General features: G+C 38.3%; 1 long non-coding RNA gene across 1 annotated transcript in view; it reads left to right on the top strand.

Annotated features, from left to right (window-relative positions):
• The window catches only part of LOC118337596, a 36044-nt gene extending 30909 nt beyond the window's left edge, over positions 1-5135 (top strand). Inside the window, exon 4 of the long non-coding RNA XR_004797159.1 lies at positions 3295-5135. This is a non-coding gene — a long non-coding RNA (uncharacterized LOC118337596). The remainder of the gene's footprint in view (positions 1-3294) is intronic.
• Positions 5136-5231: the final 96 nt, after the last annotated feature.

Genomic DNA, 5231 nt, shown 5'->3' with positions numbered 1-5231 from the left:
ATATATATATATATATATATATAACAAGTTGTAAGTACAGTGTTAACAAATGCATCTCCCTTTAGCTGAATTCATACCTGACACAAGGTTTTAATGACAGTCCTATTATAGATACCTATATGGGGTAGATTTGTAATTATACTTCTATGTCATGTTTCACCCACTGATAGCACCACCAAAACATTAAACAGGTGTACAGCATGTAATATTATATTTTAATTATACTTCCCACAGTAACTGTGTTTACACTCTTTCATTCAGAGCACGGTGGGCTACGCTCATACTTACAGAACTGGAGTTACACCCAGTTGCCTTATTAGTGCCACCATGCCTTATTAGTGAGCGGAGATTACTGCTGTGCAACTTCCATGTTCACATTCTTTCATTCATTGTGAGAGCTCCATGGTCACCGTTTACCGAAGCACACGTCAGCTACAGCGTAGCTACAGAGCCTATGCGAGTAGCCGCCATGGCTACACTAACCCCTTAAAATGGAACTATAAATCCAGCTTTACTATAAACTATTACCACACAAATGAAATTAATGTCAATGCTTTTTACCAATAAATATTGGTACATTTGTTTTTATGTAGATGGATTGATAAGATAGATAGATCTGATAATAATAAAGTCCTCTGAATAGGCAATTAATGTTGTTTAGTGCAAAGGTCCCTCTGGACAAATCATTTTTTGTTCTTCCCTTGCTGGCCTGCTTTCAATATGTTTTTATGGAGTGACTGTGATGGGATGATTGTCAGCTGCAACCTTCACTCACCACCCTTGGAAGGATGGATGAATGACTGCATGCCATATAAGAAATGGAGAGATGGATGGCAGGGAAGGGGGAGGCTTTTCTGGATGGATAGGCAGACATTAACCACTCATGCTAGATTGATCCATCTAAATGTAATCCACACTTAACTAAAAGTATCATATCAACCACGTTCAGACAGTTGTGGAATACACACAGTCATCATTTCCCAGAGGGCCAGCTGCTGTGCTGCTTTATGGACGTGAACAGCTGCAAGGTGGGACTATTTTAAAAGGAAGGCACACAAAGCATTCTGTTTATACAAGACATGTTTTATGCATTATGGAGGACACATACCGTTGCTAAGTTGTCTTCTGGAAGCACAGGGCAATAGAAAAGAAAACAATGACTGTAGTCATTTAGCACATTTAGCACCTGAAAGTTAATTCTTGGTAAACACTTGTTTAAAACAAATAATAGTGATTCCAGTAGGTAGAAGTTTCACAGTAAATCCAATGCTGTAGAACTTAAGAATGAGTTGTGTAACAAAGCAGTTCAGTTTCTGTGCCCTGTTATAACATGTCAAAATATGTTACAAAAGTACAATGATCAATTCTGACCAGTAATCTGTAGTTTTTGATAGAGAAAAAAATGGACAAGTAATAGTTGTCTGTGAAAATATATAACTAATGGAATTAAATATAAAGCAACAACAATATATTTTTTTGTTTGTATTGGGCCAATTGTGGGCAGCGGGACAAGCTGTAAACACCCACCCAGCCAGATCAGCAGGACCAGCCCACCACAGCAGGTGTTGTCGCCCCAGGAGGAGAGGAAGAGAACCAGGACAGGAGCCATGCTGGCCCAGCTTGGACTGCTCCTGGCTAATGTCCAATCTGGACGAAATGGGACTCCAAATGGCCAAACAACGGGAAATCCAAGACTGTTTAGCCCACATCTTTACAGAGATATGCTCCCTCAACATCCTGGATCATCAACGGGTGGACCATGTCCCGAGCTGAAAGGGAGGGAGGCGGACACCAATGATGCTTGGTGCTCAAACCAAAAAATTGCACTATAGAATTATTTCCTCTGTGTATATGTGTACATGAATAACAGTATATTGGGTTTTATCTAATTTCATTTAGTCTTTTCTGTGTTATTCTATAAATTTAATTACATTCTTTCTATGTGTGTAGCGTGATTGGACTGCCATTTTGTTGTACAACCTTGTGTTGTATAATGATAAATAAATGTCCTTGATCCTTGACACAGGAGAATACAGAGATCCACAGACAGCCAAAGCACTCCATCCGCACACAAACAGATGGGTGCACATACAAAAGAAGACATGGTGTCATCCATTCTGGTTAAGTATTGTTTAGATGGTGGTTGGCGTTTAATTCTCTCATTCTATTAAGTCTACGGAGAAAGAGAAAAGAACCATTTAACACTAATCCTCACCAAATAATACATTCATTTGTGTGCAGAATGGGAGGATTTAACGCCAGCTCACAACCAAACAAGACTGGAGTGAAATGGATACCGCCATGTCTGTGAGCATGTGCGTGTTTGTGACTCCATTAGGGATGAGAGGAAAAATAAAGTGATTATTTCACAGTCATCTGAAAATAAGACATGTTGCACAAGAGTTCCATTCCACAGTTTGTTTGAAGGGTAACCTAATTTGAAATGATGTTTTAATCATCGTATTTTAAATAATTAATGTAATTTGTATAATGTGTCATGTTACATTGTAGCAGCCTGCTAAAAGTAAAATTTATTAAAGAGTAACCAGGATAACATTAGGTGATCTATCATTATCTCATCATTATAGCAACTTAAGGTACCCCATGTTTTTTTTTAGACGCTATGAGTGGGTGCCTGTTTAGGATGTGGGCCATGCACATGCAGCATTCGGTTACATGATACACATTCATGCTGAAGGTTTTCCACTAACTGACAGCTGGCAGCAGCAATGCAGCTAGAAACATAGCAATGCACCAGCTAAGGTAAAGGAAAAGAAGCCAGCAAACATGGATGTAAACATTGCGGTATATATAAATATTTGTAATAAATGCATTAAACATGATTGATAGGCACCAGGGCTGCAAATATGTGTTTGGCTCAGAGATTGCAACTGTAAATATGTTCAAAAGAAAGCTCCACCTTCAACACTATCTGAAAATCGCGTTTTGGCTGACGTGTTGTGGTTGAAGTTCTCACCTTTAGCTGTTTAACTGTTCCTTTAACCCAAATCTGGTTAACAGGGTACAAAGGACAAAGCAGTGCACTGTGGCACAAACTGTGTACATGAACTCAAGTCCTGAATCATCTTTCACAAACCAATCCCTCCTGTTACTCTCAACCATTATGAGGTTAAAGCATTACAAAGTAACCTTTGAAGAAACATGTATAACTGGTAGCCTGAGATGGAAACCTGCCAAAACTACAAAAACTATAAAATGCCTATAATTTTACCTTTATTTTATATTTCATCTTATTTTATTGAAATGTTTGATTTTCTCTTCTTTTTTCCCCAGACCTTTGCGACCTGAGCAGCCAAAGACTTACAGTATACTATAAGATGACTGACATTGATGGAGTGACTGCGTCTGGTACTCAAACAAACCTGCATTAGGGTGAGGTGGCAATGACAGAAAATGATGGATAGCTCACAGGATGGAGGAGTGACATGGAGGAGGGGATCTGAGGTGAAGTGAGACAGGATAGAGATCGAGATTTCAGTTGACAGATCGACTGTCAGCTGAATCAGAGTAAAAGCTTCTGATGTCATTTTTAATCCTCTGACTCTAGCATGTTTCTGTGCAATATATCATACTACCTGGCTGTTAGAGATTGAGTCCCATTGGTGAAACCCTTCCCCCTAACAGTGACTGTCCAGTCATAGTTCAGCAACTGTAACAAGACATGGCAGGACTGTCAAGCTTTGGATTTCCCTGCATGTTGAAGCCATGTATCTGTAGTAATAATAATACTTTGGAAGGTGGTGTCTCAAAAGCCAAAAACACAAGAGCAAAAGTTTAAGGAATGGATTAAACATTTGCGCTAACATAAACTGCAAGCCCTGCTAAACTGCATTATGCATCATAGTTTTACGCTCATCAAACATATTATAATATCATCCTAACAGCCTTTTCTCCGGTAAGTAATATTTCCACATTAAAATGTATAAAAACAGTAGACCTATGTTATATATTTTGTCGAGTTTTGTATTTACATTAACCCAAATGTTTCCAAAAATGTCCAAAACCAGAGAATTCAGTATTTCTATCCATGTAATAGTGTGTTTCACTGGTTTCCTGTCAATGGCATCCCCTTTGCGCATGCATCAGCGTTCTGGTTGTCTGCCAGAAGCTCTCATAAATTGAGTTTTTATCTAGGCATTTTTAACTATATGTTTTAACCAGATGAAAGATTTTAGTCATCAGACGTCTGAATCATAAGTTATCAAAGAAACAAGCCGAGCAAACGTGAGCAGCAGCTTGGCTGGCAGGCCCTCCAGGCGTCCTTTAATCTGCCAAACAACATTGAATAAAACACTGATTTTTAAGGTGAAAATGCTTTATTCAGTGTTTTGGACATTTTTAATCACCGGATCCATTTGTGTTCCTGTTAAAAACCTCCAAACACTGAAGGAATCCTATCCAGGAGAAGATGCAATGACAGCAGTGGTATTGAAGAAAACATCTCCCATGATCCCAAGCTACTTTAAAATGTCATCACACTTCTTCTTTTGTTATTATTTTTATTTGAGAGACCCCATAGTGGCAGAAATTATATATCATACGTTTAATCCGGCAATATCATCAGTCAATGACTGGAGATGTTTTGGTCTACCTGTCTGAAATCAAGGACCTGTTGTTTCAAAAATAAAATTCAAGTTTCAAGTGGTAAATCTTCCCCTGTTATCATTGTAAACTGCATATGTTACCTACTGTACATGACAGGAAAGATTTGCCAGCATAGCAACAGTAACTAAGAGGGGAAGGGCTTAGTGAAGACTCAGTTCTTCACGTCTCTCACGTATTAAACTAAGGTTATCCAGTCTGACTAAGCCAGTATTGGTGCCTTAATAAAATCAATTATCAGCTTGTTATATAAAGTAACAGTTATTAATAGGCTATCCCTACTTCCTAATCGCTTAAAAAAACATGGCAGTTTTAGAAAAAAAATACTGTGGTTTGGGAAAATGTAAGTATCACCACTGAAGGTGTATTTAAACATTTTATTATAAATGTTGCTTTCTTCAATTTAGAGCTCTCCCTTTCTCAGTTTTTAGCTCCCCTCAGGCCACTCTCTGCTGTCACTAAGCCTTTAATCACATAACGGTGTGTTTACTGCACATTTATCTGGCCTCCATCTGAACTAATAGCTCCGATTCTAAGCTGTGAAGTGTGTGTATATTATGCACATATATGCATGTATGTTTCCGGCTTCAGTTCATAAATTGTACATT

Source organism: Morone saxatilis, unplaced genomic scaffold, assembly GCF_004916995.1.
Source record: "Morone saxatilis isolate NCDOM2014 unplaced genomic scaffold, NCSU_SB_2.0 Contig3, whole genome shotgun sequence".
Classification (NCBI taxonomy): Eukaryota; Metazoa; Chordata; class Actinopteri; family Moronidae; genus Morone; species Morone saxatilis.
Note: the sequence above shows the minus strand (reverse complement) of the source record. Positions and strands in the feature narration are given on the sequence as shown.